The sequence below is a fragment of the Carassius gibelio genome, chromosome B19 (genome assembly GCF_023724105.1).
Source record: "Carassius gibelio isolate Cgi1373 ecotype wild population from Czech Republic chromosome B19, carGib1.2-hapl.c, whole genome shotgun sequence".
In the NCBI taxonomy this organism is placed as follows: domain Eukaryota; kingdom Metazoa; phylum Chordata; class Actinopteri; order Cypriniformes; family Cyprinidae; genus Carassius; species Carassius gibelio.
In genome coordinates, this window is record NC_068414.1 from 2,920,125 (window position 1) to 2,937,053 (window position 16,929).

The window sequence follows — 16,929 nt, forward strand, 5'->3', positions numbered from 1 at the left end:
CTCTCATTGGTTTCTTTAAGCCTGACCTTTCTTGCCTGCAGCCTTTTTATTGCCTTCAGGAGTTTTTCACAGGTGCATGAGCCATAATTGCTTGTACTTCGTTGAACAAGCATGGAAAAGCATTGTCTAGAGTGCTTCCACTAGTTCCCTGTAAAACACTGATAAGTTGCCCACTTCTAAAGTAGCAAGATACACTGCTTAGCTTTTGCTGGGAATAGAACCTGGGTCTCCTGCGCGGGAAACAACAACTCTGACATTCAACCACCAGTGAGTGAAGCTGCGCTGTGCTCGTGGCTCTGGGGACAGCTGCCGCTTATGAAGAACGACTAACATGGCCTTAAAAACACGACCTTTGCTGCATTGGCCGGGAATCGGACCCGGGTCTCCCGCGTGGCAGGCGAGAATTCTACCACTGAACCACCAATGCTCTATTTCTGCAAGAATTCTACGAATTTATGTGGAAAATGCATCTCTTCAACTGGGTAATATCGACCAATGCTAAAGCTGAACAACTGACAGACAAACTGATCAAGTTCCATGGGTATTTGATGAACTGATATGAGCAAAAGTGTCTCTGAGCAAAGGGGAGTGGGGGAGGTCAATATCAAAAGTGAGAGGCGTTAACTTCTGTGGCCACCAGCTCCCTTAAGAACCACAGGGCACCTCAGCCTCCTGGACTGCACCAGATTTGTCAGTTCTTGCTGGGAGTCATTACCCTGCTCTTCCAACAAGCCACTGTCCAACTGTGACCTGTCTTGGGGATCTTACATTACTTACCTTGCAGTTTATTCCACTTTCATGCAGGTCAGCATTGACCCTGGACATTTTTCTTCTGGTGTTTTTTAGAGACAACAAACAGGTCAGTTTACTCTCATTGGTTTCTTTAAGCATGACCTTTCTTGCCTGCAGCCTTTTTATTGCCTTCAGGAGTTTTTCACAGGTGCATGAGCCATAATTGCTTGTACTTCGTTGAACAAGCATGGAAAAGCATTGTCTAGAGTGCTTCCACTAGTTCCCTGTAAAACACTGATAAGTTGCCCACTTCTAAAGTAGCAAGATACACTGCTTTGCTTCTGCTGGGAATTGAACCTGGGTCTCCTGCGCGGGAAACAACAACTCTGACATTCAGCCACCAGTGAGAGAAGCTGCGCTGTGTTCGTGGGTCTGGGGACAGCTGCCGCTTATGAGGAACGACTAACATGGCCTTAAAAACACGACCTCTGCTGCATTGGCCGGGAATCGGACCCGGGTCTCCCGCGTGGCAGGCGAGAATTCTACCACTGAACCACCAATGCTCTATTTCTGCAAGAATTCTACGAATTTATGTCGAAAATGCATCTCTTCAACTGGGTAATATCGACCAATGCTAAAGCTGAACAACTGACAGACAAACTGATCAAGTTCCATGGGTATTTGATGAACTGATATGAGCAAAAGTGTCTCTGAGCAAAGGGGAGTGGGGGAGGTCAATATCAAAAGTGAGAGGCGTTAACTTCTGTGGCCACCAGCTCCCTTAAGAACCACAGGGCACCTCAGCCTCCTGGACTGCACCAGATTTGTCAGTTCTTGCTGGGAGTCATTACCCTGCTCTTCCAACAAGACACTGTCCAACTGTGACCTTGTAGCGCTGTCTTGGGGATCTTACATTACTTACCTTGCAGTTTATTCCACTTTCATGCAGGTCAGCATTGACCCTGGACATTTTTCTTCTGGTGTTTTTTAGAGACAACAAACAGGTCAGTTTACTCTCATTGGTTTCTTTAAGCATGACCTTTCTTGCCTGCAGCCTTTTTATTGCCTTCAGGAGTTTTTCACAGGTGCATGAGCCATAATTGCTTGTACTTCGTTGAACAAGCATGGAAAAGCATTGTCTAGAGTGCTTCCACTAGTTCCCTGTAAAACACTGATAAGTTGCCCACTTCTAAAGTAGCAAGATACACTGCTTTGCTTCTGCTGGGAATTGAACCTGGGTCTCCTGCGCGGGAAACAACAACTCTGACATTCAGCCACCAGTGAGAGAAGCTGCGCTGTGTTCGTGGCTCTGGGGACAGCTGCCGCTTATGAGGAACGACTAACATGGCCTTAAAAACACGACCTCTGCTGCATTGGCCGGGAATCGGACCCGGGTCTCCCGCGTGGCAGGCGAGAATTCTACCACTGAACCACCAATGCTCTATTTCTGCAAGAATTCTACGAATTTATGTGGAAAATGCATCTCTTCAACTGGGTAATATCGACCAATGCTAAAGCTGAACAACTGACAGACAAACTGATCAAGTTCCATGGGTATTTGATGAACTGATATGAGCAAAAGTGTCTCTGAGCAAAGGGGAGTGGGGGAGGTCAATATCAAAAGTGAGAGGCGTTAACTTCTGTGGCCACCAGCTCCCTTAAGAACCACAGGGCACCTCAGCCTCCTGGACTGCACCAGATTTGTCAGTTCTTGCTGGGAGTCATTACCCTGCTCTTCCAACAAGCCACTGTCCAACTGTGACCTTGTAGCGCTGTCTTGGGGATCTTACATTACTTACCTTGCAGTTTATTCCACTTTCATGCAGGTCAGCATTGACCCTGGACATTTTTCTTCTGGTGTTTTTTAGAGACAACAAACAGGTCAGTTTACTCTCATTGGTTTCTTTAAGCATGACCTTTCTTGCCTGCAGCCTTTTTATTGCCTTCAGGAGTTTTTCACAGGTGCATGAGCCATAATTGCTTGTACTTCGTTGAACAAGCATGGAAAAGCATTGTCTAGAGTGCTTCCACTAGTTCCCTGTAAAACACTGATAAGTTGCCCACTTCTAAAGTAGCAAGATACACTGCTTTGCTTCTGCTGGGAATTGAACCTGGGTCTCCTGCGCGGGAAACAACAACTCTGACATTCAGCCACCAGTGAGAGAAGCTGCGCTGTGTTCGTGGCTCTGGGGACAGCTGCCGCTTATGAGGAACGACTAACATGGCCTTAAAAACACGACCTCTGCTGCATTGGCCGGGAATCGGACCCGGGTCTCCCGCGTGGCAGGCGAGAATTCTACCACTGAACCACCAATGCTCTATTTCTGCAAGAATTCTACGAATTTATGTCGAAAATGCATCTCTTCAACTGGGTAATATCGACCAATGCTAAAGCTGAACAACTGACAGACAAACTGATCAAGTTCCATGGGTATTTGATGAACTGATATGAGCAAAAGTGTCTCTGAGCAAAGGGGAGTGGGGGAGGTCAATATCAAAAGTGAGAGGCGTTAACTTCTGTGGCCACCAGCTCCCTTAAGAACCACAGGGCACCTCAGCCTCCTGGACTGCACCAGATTTGTCAGTTCTTGCTGGGAGTCATTACCCTGCTCTTCCAACAAGCCACTGTCCAACTGTGACCTTGTAGCGCTGTCTTGGGGATCTTACATTACTTACCTTGCAGTTTATTCCACTTTCATGCAGGTCAGCATTGACCCTGGACATTTTTCTTCTGGTGTTTTTTAGAGACAACAAACAGGTCAGTTTACTCTCATTGGTTTCTTTAAGCATGACCTTTCTTGCCTGCAGCCTTTTTATTGCCTTCAGGAGTTTTTCACAGGTGCATGAGCCATAATTGCTTGTACTTCGTTGAACAAGCATGGAAAAGCATTGTCTAGAGTGCTTCCACTAGTTCCCTGTAAAACACTGATAAGTTGCCCACTTCTAAAGTAGCAAGATACACTGCTTTGCTTCTGCTGGGAATCGAACCTGGGTCTCCTGCGCGGGAAACAACAACTCTGACATTCAGCCACCAGTGAGAGAAGCTGCGCTGTGCTCGTGGCTCTGGGGACAGCTGCCGCTTATGAGGAACGACTAACATGGCCTTAAAAACACGACCTCTGCTGCATTGGCCGGGAATCGGACCCGGGTCTCCCGCGTGGCAGGCAAGAATTCTACCACTGAACCACCAATGCTCTATTTCTGCATGAATTCTACGAATTTATGTGGAAAATGCATCTCTTCAACTGGGTAATATCGACCAATGCTTAAGCTGAACAACTGACAGACAAACTGATCAAGTTCCATGGGTATTTGATGAACTGATATGAGCAAAAGTGTCTCTGAGCAAAGGGGAGTGGGGGAGGTCAATATCAAAAGTGAGAGGCGTTAACTTCTCTGGCCACCAGCTCCCTTAAGAACCACAGGGCACCTCAGCCTCCTGGACTGCACCAGATTTGTCAGTTCTTGCTGGGAGTCATTACCCTGCTCTTCCAACAAGACACTGTCCAACTGTGACCTTGTAGCGCTGTCTTGGGGATCTTACATTACTTACCTTGCAGTTTATTCCACTTTCATGCAGATCAGCATTGACCCCCTGGACATTTTTCTTCTGGTGTTTTTTAGAGACAACAAACAGGTCAGTTTACTCTCATTGGTTTCTTTATGCCTGACCTTTCTTGCCTGTAGCCTTTTTATTGCCTTCAGGAGTTTTTCACAGGTGCATGAGCCATAATTGCTTGTACTTCGTTGAACAAGCATGGAAAAGCATTGTCTAGAGTGCTTCCACTAGTTCCCTGTAAAACACTGATAAGTTGCCCACTTCTAAAGTAGCAAGATACACTGCTTTGCTTCTGCTGGGAATTGAACCTGGGTCTCCTGCGCGGGAAACAACAACTCTGACATTCAGCCACCAGTGAGAGAAGCTGCGCTGTGTTCGTGGCTCTGGGGACAGCTGCCGCTTATGAGGAACGACTAACATGGCCTTAAAAACACGACCTCTGCTGCATTGGCTGGGAATCGGACCCGGGTCTCCCGCGTGGCAGGCGAGAATTCTACCACTGAACCACCAATGCTCTATTTCTGCAAGAATTCTACGAATTTATGTGGAAAATGCATCTCTTCAACTGGGTAATATCGACCAATGCTAAAGCTGAACAACTGACAGACAAACTGATCAAGTTCCATGGGTATTTGATGAACTGATATGAGCAAAAGTGTCTCTGAGCAAAGGGGAGTGGGGGAGGTCAATATCAAAAGTGAGAGGCGTTAACTTCTGTGGCCACCAGCTCCCTTAAGAACCACAGGGCACCTCAGCCTCCTGGACTGCACCAGATTTGTCAGTTCTTGCTGGGAGTCATTACCCTGCTCTTCCAACAAGCCACTGTCCAACTGTGACCTTGTAGCGCTGTCTTGGGGATCTTACATTACTTACCTTGCAGTTTATTCCACTTTCATGCAGGTCAGCATTGACCCTGGACATTTTTCTTCTGGTGTTTTTTAGAGACAACAAACAGGTCAGTTTACTCTCATTGGTTTCTTTAAGCATGACCTTTCTTGCCTGCAGCCTTTTTATTGCCTTCAGGAGTTTTTCACAGGTGCATGAGCCATAATTGCTTGTACTTCGTTGAACAAGCATGGAAAAGCATTGTCTAGAGTGCTTCCACTAGTTCCCTGTAAAACACTGATAAGTTGCCCACTTCTAAAGTAGCAAGATACACTGCTTTGCTTCTGCTGGGAATCGAACCTGGGTCTCCTGCGCGGGAAACAACAACTCTGACATTCAGCCACCAGTGAGAGAAGCTGCGCTGTGCTCGTGGCTCTGGGGACAGCTGCCGCTTATGAGGAACGACTAACATGGCCTTAAAAACACGACCTCTGCTGCATTGGCCGGGAATCGGACCCGGGTCTCCCGCGTGGCAGGCGAGAATTCTACCACTGAACCACCAATGCTCTATTTCTGCATGAATTCTACGAATTTATGTGGAAAATGCATCTCTTCAACTGGGTAATATCGACCAATGCTAAAGCTGAACAACTGACAGACAAACTGATCAAGTTCCATGGGTATTTGATGAACTGATATGAGCAAAAGTGTCTCTGAGCAAAGGGGAGTGGGGGAGGTCAATATCAAAAGTGAGAGGCGTTAACTTCTGTGGCCACCAGCTCCCTTAAGAACCACAGGGCACCTCAGCCTCCTGGACTGCACCAGATTTGTCAGTTCTTGCTGGGAGTCATTACCCTGCTCTTCCAACAAGACACTGTCCAACTGTGACCTTGTAGCGCTGTCTTGGGGATCTTACATTACTTACCTTGCAGTTTATTCCACTTTCATGCAGATCAGCATTGACCCCCTGGACATTTTTCTTCTGGTGTTTTTTAGAGACAACAAACAGGTCAGTTTACTCTCATTGGTTTCTTTAAGCCTGACCTTTCTTGCCTGCAGCCTTTTTATTGCCTTCAGGAGTTTTTCACAGGTGCATGAGCCATAATTGCTTGTACTTCGTTGAACAAGCATGGAAAAGCATTGTCTAGAGTGCTTCCACTAGTTCCCTGTAAAACACTGATAAGTTGCCCACTTCTAAAGTAGCAAGATACACTGCTTAGCTTTTGCTGGGAATAGAACCTGGGTCTCCTGCGCGGGAAACAACAACTCTGACATTCAACCACCAGTGAGTGAAGCTGCGCTGTGCTCGTGGCTCTGGGGACAGCTGCCGCTTATGAAGAACGACTAACATGGCCTTAAAAACATGACCTTTGCTGCATTGGCCGGGAATCGGACCTGGGTCTCCCGCGTGGCAGGCGAGAATTCTACCACTGAACCACCAATGCTCTATTTCTGCAAGAATTCTACGAATTTATGTGGAAAATGCATCTCTTCAACTGGGTAATATCGACCAATGCTAAAGCTGAACAACTGACAGACAAACTGATCAAGTTCCATGGGTATTTGATGAACTGATATGAGCAAAAGTGTCTCTGAGCAAAGGGGAGTGGGGGAGGTCAATATCAAAAGTGAGAGGCGTTAACTTCTGTGGCCACCAGCTCCCTTAAGAACCACAGGGCACCTCAGCCTCCTGGACTGCACCAGATTTGTCAGTTCTTGCTGGGAGTCATTACCCTGCTCTTCCAACAAGCCACTGTCCAACTGTGACCTTGTAGCGCTGTCTTGGGGATCTTACATTACTTACCTTGCAGTTTATTCCACTTTCATGCAGGTCAGCATTGACCCTGGACATTTTTCTTCTGGTGTTTTTTAGAGACAACAAACAGGTCAGTTTACTCTCATTGGTTTCTTTAAGCATGACCTTTCTTGCCTGCAGCCTTTTTATTGCCTTCAGGAGTTTTTCACAGGTGCATGAGCCATAATTGCTTGTACTTCGTTGAACAAGCATGGAAAAGCATTGTCTAGAGTGCTTCCACTAGTTCCCTGTAAAACACTGATAAGTTGCCCACTTCTAAAGTAGCAAGATACACTGCTTTGCTTCTGCTGGGAATTGAACCTGGGTCTCCTGCGCGGGAAACAACAACTCTGACATTCAGCCACCAGTGAGAGAAGCTGCGCTGTGTTCGTGGCTCTGGGGACAGCTGCCGCTTATGAGGAACGACTAACATGGCCTTAAAAACACGACCTCTGCTGCATTGGCCGGGAATCGGACCCGGGTCTCCCGCGTGGCAGGCGAGAATTCTACCACTGAACCACCAATGCTCTATTTCTGCAAGAATTCTACGAATTTATGTGGAAAATGCATCTCTTCAACTGGGTAATATCGACCAATGCTAAAGCTGAACAACTGACAGACAAACTGATCAAGTTCCATGGGTATTTGATGAACTGATATGAGCAAAAGTGTCTCTGAGCAAAGGGGAGTGGGGGAGGTCAATATCAAAAGTGAGAGGCGTTAACTTCTGTGGCCACCAGCTCCCTTAAGAACCACAGGGCACCTCAGCCTCCTGGACTGCACCAGATTTGTCAGTTCTTGCTGGGAGTCATTACCCTGCTCTTCCAACAAGCCACTGTCCAACTGTGACCTTGTAGCGCTGTCTTGGGGATCTTACATTACTTACCTTGCAGTTTATTCCACTTTCATGCAGGTCAGCATTGACCCTGGACATTTTTCTTCTGGTGTTTTTTAGAGACAACAAACAGGTCAGTTTACTCTCATTGGTTTCTTTAAGCATGACCTTTCTTGCCTGCAGCCTTTTTATTGCCTTCAGGAGTTTTTCACAGGTGCATGAGCCATAATTGCTTGTACTTCGTTGAACAAGCATGGAAAAGCATTGTCTAGAGTGCTTCCACTAGTTCCCTGTAAAACACTGATAAGTTGCCCACTTCTAAAGTAGCAAGATACACTGCTTTGCTTCTGCTGGGAATCGAACCTGGGTCTCCTGCGCGGGAAACAACAACTCTGACATTCAGCCACCAGTGAGAGAAGCTGCGCTGTGCTCGTGGCTCTGGGGACAGCTGCCGCTTATGAGGAACGACTAACATGGCCTTAAAAACACGACCTCTGCTGCATTGGCCGGGAATCGGACCCGGGTCTCCCGCGTGGCAGGCGAGAATTCTACCACTGAACCACCAATGCTCTATTTCTGCAAGAATTCTACGAATTTATGTCGAAAATGCATCTCTTCAACTGGGTAATATCGACCAATGCTAAAGCTGAACAACTGACAGACAAACTGATCAAGTTCCATGGGTATTTGATGAACTGATATGAGCAAAAGTGTCTCTGAGCAAAGGGGAGTGGGGGAGGTCAATATCAAAAGTGAGAGGCGTTAACTTCTGTGGCCACCAGCTCCCTTAAGAACCACAGGGCACCTCAGCCTCCTGGACTGCACCAGATTTGTCAGTTCTTGCTGGGAGTCATTACCCTGCTCTTCCAACAAGCCACTGTCCAACTGTGACCTTGTAGCGCTGTCTTGGGGATCTTACATTACTTACCTTGCAGTTTATTCCACTTTCATGCAGGTCAGCATTGACCCTGGACATTTTTCTTCTGGTGTTTTTTAGAGACAACAAACAGGTCAGTTTACTCTCATTGGTTTCTTTAAGCATGACCTTTCTTGCCTGCAGCCTTTTTATTGCCTTCAGGAGTTTTTCACAGGTGCATGAGCCATAATTGCTTGTACTTCGTTGAACAAGCATGGAAAAGCATTGTCTAGAGTGCTTCCACTAGTTCCCTGTAAAACACTGATAAGTTGCCCACTTCTAAAGTAGCAAGATACACTGCTTTGCTTCTGCTGGGAATCGAACCTGGGTCTCCTGCGCGGGAAACAACAACTCTGACATTCAGCCACCAGTGAGAGAAGCTGCGCTGTGCTCGTGGCTCTGGGGACAGCTGCCGCTTATGAGGAACGACTAACATGGCCTTAAAAACACGACCTCTGCTGCATTGGCCGGGAATCGGACCCGGGTCTCCCGCGTGGCAGGCGAGAATTCTACCACTGAACCACCAATGCTCTATTTTTGCCTGAATTCTACGAATTTATGTAGAAAATGCATCTCTTCAACTGGGTAATATCGACCAATGCTAAAGCTGAACAACTGACAGACAAACTGATCAAGTTCCATGGGTATTTGATGAACTGATATGAGCAAAAGTGTCTCTGAGCAAAGGGGAGTGGGGGAGGTCAATATCAAAAGTGAGAGGCGTTAACTTCTGTGGCCACCAGCTCCCTTAAGAACCACAGGGCACCTCAGCCTCCTGGACTGCACCAGATTTGTCAGTTCTTGCTGGGAGTCATTACCCTGCTCTTCCAACAAGCCACTGTCCAACTGTGACCTTGTAGCGCTGTCTTGGGGATCTTACATTACTTACCTTGCAGTTTATTCCACTTTCATGCAGGTCAGCATTGACCCTGGACATTTTTCTTCTGGTGTTTTTTAGAGACAACAAACAGGTCAGTTTACTCTCATTGGTTTCTTTAAGCATGACCTTTCTTGCCTGCAGCCTTTTTATTGCCTTCAGGAGTTTTTCACAGGTGCATGAGCCATAATTGCTTGTACTTCGTTGAACAAGCATGGAAAAGCATTGTCTAGAGTGCTTCCACTAGTTCCCTGTAAAACACTGATAAGTTGCCCACTTCTAAAGTAGCAAGATACACTGCTTTGCTTCTGCTGGGAATTGAACCTGGGTCTCCTGCGCGGGAAACAACAACTCTGACATTCAGCCACCAGTGAGAGAAGCTGCGCTGTGTTCGTGGCTCTGGGGACAGCTGCCGCTTATGAGGAACGACTAACATGGACTTAAAAACACGACCTCTGCTGCATTGGCCGGGAATCGGACCCGGGTCTCCCGCGTGGCAGGCGAGAATTCTACCACTGAACCACCAATGCTCTATTTCTGCAAGAATTCTACGAATTTATGTCGAAAATGCATCTCTTCAACTGGGTAATATCGACCAATGCTAAAGCTGAACAACTGACAGACAAACTGATCAAGTTCCATGGGTATTTGATGAACTGATATGAGCAAAAGTGTCTCTGAGCAAAGGGGAGTGGGGGAGGTCAATATCAAAAGTGAGAAGCGTTAACTTCTGTGGCCACCAGCTCCCTTAAGAACCACAGGGCACCTCAGCCTCCTGGACTGCACCAGATTTGTCAGTTCTTGCTGGGAGTCATTACCCTGCTCTTCCAACAAGCCACTGTCCAACTGTGACCTTGTAGCGCTGTCTTGGGGATCTTACATTACTTACCTTGCAGTTTATTCCACTTTCATGCAGGTCAGCATTGACCCTGGACATTTTTCTTCTGGTGTTTTTTAGAGACAACAAACAGGTCAGTTTACTCTCATTGGTTTCTTTAAGCATGACCTTTCTTGCCTGCAGCCTTTTTATTGCCTTCAGGAGTTTTTCACAGGTGCATGAGCCATAATTGCTTGTACTTCGTTGAACAAGCATGGAAAAGCATTGTCTAGAGTGCTTCCACTAGTTCCCTGTAAAACACTGATAAGTTGCCCACTTCTAAAGTAGCAAGATACACTGCTTTGCTTCTGCTGGGAATTGAACCTGGGTCTCCTGCGCGGGAAACAACAACTCTGACATTCAGCCACCAGTGAGAGAAGCTGCGCTGTGTTCGTGGCTCTGGGGACAGCTGCCGCTTATGAGGAACGACTAACATGGCCTTAAAAACACGACCTCTGCTGCATTGGCCGGGAATCGGACCCGGGTCTCCCGCGTGGCAGGCGAGAATTCTACCACTGAACCACCAATGCTCTATTTCTGCAAGAATTCTACGAATTTATGTCGAAAATGCATCTCTTCAACTGGGTAATATCGACCAATGCTAAAGCTGAACAACTGACAGACAAACTGATCAAGTTCCATGGGTATTTGATGAACTGATATGAGCAAAAGTGTCTCTGAGCAAAGGGGAGTGGGGGAGGTCAATATCAAAAGTGAGAGGCGTTAACTTCTGTGGCCACCAGCTCCCTTAAGAACCACAGGGCACCTCAGCCTCCTGGACTGCACCAGATTTGTCAGTTCTTGCTGGGAGTCATTACCCTGCTCTTCCAACAAGCCACTGTCCAACTGTGACCTTGTAGCGCTGTCTTGGGGATCTTACATTACTTACCTTGCAGTTTATTCCACTTTCATGCAGGTCAGCATTGACCCTGGACATTTTTCTTCTGGTGTTTTTTAGAGACAACAAACAGGTCAGTTTACTCTCATTGGTTTCTTTAAGCATGACCTTTCTTGCCTGCAGCCTTTTTATTGCCTTCAGGAGTTTTTCACAGGTGCATGAGCCATAATTGCTTGTACTTCGTTGAACAAGCATGGAAAAGCATTGTCTAGAGTGCTTCCACTAGTTCCCTGTAAAACACTGATAAGTTGCCCACTTCTAAAGTAGCAAGATACACTGCTTTGCTTCTGCTGGGAATCGAACCTGGGTCTCCTGCGCGGGAAACAACAACTCTGACATTCAGCCACCAGTGAGAGAAGCTGCGCTGTGCTCGTGGCTCTGGGGACAGCTGCCGCTTATGAGGAACGACTAACATGGCCTTAAAAACACGACCTCTGCTGCATTGGCCGGGAATCGGACCCGGGTCTCCCGCGTGGCAGGCGAGAATTCTACCACTGAACCACCAATGCTCTATTTCTGCATGAATTCTACGAATTTATGTGGAAAATGCATCTCTTCAACTGGGTAATATCGACCAATGCTAAAGCTGAACAACTGACAGACAAACTGATCAAGTTCCATGGGTATTTGATGAACTGATATGAGCAAAAGTGTCTCTGAGCAAAGGGGAGTGGGGGAGGTCAATATCAAAAGTGAGAGGCGTTAACTTCTGTGGCCACCAGCTCCCTTAAGAACCACAGGGCACCTCAGCCTCCTGGACTGCACCAGATTTGTCAGTTCTTGCTGGGAGTCATTACCCTGCTCTTCCAACAAGCCACTGTCCAACTGTGACCTTGTAGCGCTGTCTTGGGGATCTTACATTACTTACCTTGCAGTTTATTCCACTTTCATGCAGATCAGCATTGACCCCCTGGACATTTTTCTTCTGGTGTTTTTTAGAGACAACAAACAGGTCAGTTTACTCTCATTGGTTTCTTTAAGCCTGACCTTTCTTGCCTGCAGCCTTTTTATTGCCTTCAGGAGTTTTTCACAGGTGCATGAGCCATAATTGCTTGTACTTCGTTGAACAAGCATGGAAAAGCATTGTCTAGAGTGCTTCCACTAGTTCCCTGTAAAACACTGATAAGTTGCCCACTTCTAAAGTAGCAAGATACACTGCTTAGCTTTTGCTGGGAATCGAACCTGGGTCTCCTGCGCGGGAAACAACAACTCTGACATTCAACCACCAGTGAGTGAAGCTGCGCTGTGCTCGTGGCTCTGGGGACAGCTGCCGCTTATGAAGAACGACTAACATGGCCTTAAAAACACGACCTTTGCTGCATTGGCCGGGAATCGGACCCGGGTCTCCCGCGTGGCAGGCGAGAATTCTACCACTGAACCACCAATGCTCTATTTCTGCCTGAATTCTACGAATTTATGTGGAAAATGCATCTCTTCAACTGGGTAATATCGACCAATGCTAAAGCTGAACAACTGACAGACAAACTGATCAAGTTCCATGGGTATTTGATGAACTGATATGAGCAAAAGTGTCTCTGAGCAAAGGGGAGTGGGGGAGGTCAATATCAAAAGTGAGAGGCGTTAACTTCTGTGGCCACCAGCTCCCTTAAGAACCACAGGGCACCTCAGCCTCCTGGACTGCACCAGATTTGTCAGTTCTTGCTGGGAGTCATTACCCTGCTCTTCCAACAAGCCACTGTCCAACTGTGACCTTGTAGCGCTGTCTTGGGGATCTTACATTACTTACCTTGCAGTTTATTCCACTTTCATGCAGATCAGCATTGACCCCCTGGACATTTTTGTTCTGGTGTTTTTTAGAGACAACAAACAGGTCAGTTTACTCTCATTGGTTTCTTTAAGCCTGACCTTTCTTGCCTGCAGCCTTTTTATTGCCTTCAGGAGTTTTTCACAGGTGCATGAGCCATAATTGCTTGTACTTCGTTGAACAAGCATGGAAAAGCATTGTCTAGAGTGCTTCCACTAGTTCCCTGTAAAACACTGATAAGTTGCCCACTTCTAAAGTAGCAAGATACACTGCTTAGCTTTTGCTGGGAATCGAACCTGGGTCTCCTGCGCGGGAAACAACAACTCTGACATTCAACCACCAGTGAGTGAAGCTGCGCTGTGCTCGTGAATCTGGGGACAGCTGCCGCTTATGAAGAACGACTAACATGGCCTTAAAAACACGACCTTTGCTGCATTGGCCGGGAATCGGACCCGGGTCTCCCGCGTGGCAGGCGAGAATTCTACCACTGAACCACCAATGCTCTATTTCTGCAAGAATTCTACGAATTTATGTGGAAAATGCATCTCTTCAACTGGGTAATATCGACCAATGCTAAAGCTGAACAACTGACAGACAAACTGATCAAGTTCCATGGGTATTTGATGAACTGATATGAGCAAAAGTGTCTCTGAGCAAAGGGGAGTGGGGGAGGTCAATATCAAAAGTGAGAGGCGTTAACTTCTGTGGCCACCAGCTCCCTTAAGAACCACAGGGCACCTCAGCCTCCTGGACTGCACCAGATTTGTCAGTTCTTGCTGGGAGTCATTACCCTGCTCTTCCAACAAGCCACTGTCCAACTGTGACCTTGTAGCGCTGTCTTGGGGATCTTACATTACTTACCTTGCAGTTTATTCCACTTTCATGCAGGTCAGCATTGACCCTGGACATTTTTCTTCTGGTGTTTTTTAGAGACAACAAACAGGTCAGTTTACTCTCACTGGTTTCTTTAAGCATGACCTTTCTTGCCTGCAGCCTTTTTATTGCCTTCAGGAGTTTTTCACAGGTGCATGAGCCATAATTGCTTGTACTTCGTTGAACAAGCATGGAAAAGCATTGTCTAGAGTGCTTCCACTAGTTCCCTGTAAAACACTGATAAGTTGCCCACTTCTAAAGTAGCAAGATACACTGCTTTGCTTCTGCTGGGAATCGAACCTGGGTCTCCTGCGCGGGAAACAACAACTCTGACATTCAGCCACCAGTGAGTGAAGCTGCGCTGTACTCGTGGCTCTGGGGACAGCTGCCGCTTATGAAGAACGACTAACATGGCCTTAAAAACTCGACCTCTGCTGCATTGGCGGGGAATCGGACCCGGGTCTCCCGCGTGGCAGGCGAGAATTCTACCACTGAACCACCAATGCTCTATTTCTGCCTGAATTCTACGAATTTATGTGGAAAATGCATCTCTTCAACTGGGTAATATCGACCAATGCTAAAGCTGAACAACTGACAGACAAACTGATCAAGTTCCATGGGTATTTGATGAACTGATATGAGCAAAAGTGTCTCTGAGCAAAGGGGAGTGGGGGAGGTCAATATCAAAAGTGAGAGGCGTTAACTTCTGTGGCCACCAGCTCCCTTAAGAACCACAGGGCACCTCAGCCTCCTGGACTGCACCAGATTTGTCAGTTCTTGCTGGGAGTCATTACCCTGCTCTTCCAACAAGCCACTGTCCAACTGTGACCTTGTACCGCTGTCTTGGGGATCTTACATTACTTACCTTGCAGTTTATTCCACTTTCATGCAGGTCAGCATTGACCCTGGACATTTTTCTTCTGGTGTTTTTTAGAGACAACAAACAGGTCAGTTTACTCTCATTGGTTTCTTTAAGCATGACCTTTCTTGCCTGCAGCCTTTTTATTGCCTTCAGGAGTTTTTCACAGGTGCATGAGCCATAATTGCTTGTACTTCGTTGAACAAGCATGGAAAAGCATTGTCTAGAGTGCTTCCACTAGTTCCCTGTAAAACACTGATAAGTTGCCCACTTCTAAAGTAGCAAGATACACTGCTTTGCTTCTGCTGGGAATCAAACCTGGGTCTCCTGCGCGGGAAACAACAACTCTGACATTCAGCCACCAGTGAGTGAAGCTGCGCTGTACTCGTGGCTCTGGGGACAGCTGCCGCTTATGAAGAACGACTAACATGGCCTTAAAAACACGACCTCTGCTGCATTGTCCGGGAATCGGACCCGGGTCTCCCGCGTGGCAGGCGAGAATTCTACCACTGAACCACCAATGCTCTATTTCTGCAAGAATTCTACGAATTTATGTGGAAAATGCATCTCTTCAACTGGGTAATATCGACCAATGCTAAAGCTGAACAACTGACAGACAAACTGATCAAGTTCCATGGGTATTTGATGAACTGATATGAGCAAAAGTGTCTCTGAGCAAAGGGGAGTGGGGGAGGTCAATATCAAAAGTGAGAGGCGTTAACTTCTGTGGCCACCAGCTCCCTTAAGAACCACAGGGCACCTCAGCCTCCTGGACTGAACCAGATTTGTCAGTTCTTGCTGGGAGTCATTACCCTGCTCTTCCAACAAGCCACTGTCCAACTGTGACCTTGTAGCGCTGTCTTGGGGATCTTACATTACTTACCTTGCAGTTTATTCCACTTTCATGCAGGTCAGCATTGACCCTGGACATTTTTCTTCTGGTGTTTTTTAGAGACAACAAACAGGTCAGTTTACTCTCATTGGTTTCTTTAAGCATGACCTTTCTTGCCTGCAGCCTTTTTATTGCCTTCAGGAGTTTTTCACAGGTGCATGAGCCATAATTGCTTGTACTTCGTTGAACAAGCATGGAAAAGCATTGTCTAGAGTGCTTCCACTAGTTCCCTGTAAAACACTGATAAGTTGCCCACTTCTAAAGTAGCAAGATACACTGCTTTGCTTCTGCTGGGAATCGAACCTGGGTCTCCTGCGCGGGAAACAACAACTCTGACATTCAGCCACCAGTGAGTCTGAAGCTGCGCTGTACTCGTGGCTCTGGGGACAGCTGCTGCTTATGAAGAACGACTAACATGGCCTTAAAAACACAACCTCTGCTGCATTGGCCGGGAATCGGACCCGGGTCTCCCGCGTGGCAGACGAGAATTCTACCACTGAACCACCAATGCTCTATTTCTGCAAGAATTCTACGAATTTATGTGGAAAATGCATCTCTTCAACTGGGTAATATCGACCAATGCTAAAGCTGAACAACTGACAGACAAACTGATCAAGTTCCATGGGTATTTGATGAACTGATATGAGCAAAAGTGTCTCTGAGCAAAGGGGAGTGGGGGAGGTCAATATCAAAAGTGAGAGGCGTTAACTTCTGTGGCCACCAGCTCCCTTAAGAACCACAGGGCACCTCAGCCTCCTGGACTGCACCAGATTTGTCAGTTCTTGCTGGGAGTCATTACCCTGCTCTTCCAACAAGCCACTGTCCAACTGTGACCTTGTACCGCTGTCTTGGGGATCTTACATTACTTACCTTGCAGTTTATTCCACTTTCATGCAGGTCAGCATTGACCCTGGACATTTTTCTTCTGGTGTTTTTTAGAGACAACAAACAGGTCAGTTTACTCTCATTGGTTTCTTTAAGCATGACCTTTCTTGCCTGCAGCCTTTTTATTGCCTTCAGGAGTTTTTCACAGGTGCATGAGCCATAATTGCTTGTACTTCGTTGAACAAGCATGGAAAAGCATTGTCTAGAGTGCTTCCACTAGTTCCCTGTAAAACACTGATAAGTTGCCCACTTCTAAAGTAGCAAGATACACTGCTTTGCTTCTGCTGGGAATCGAACCTGGGTCTCCTGCGCGGGAAACAACAACTCTGACATTCAGCCAC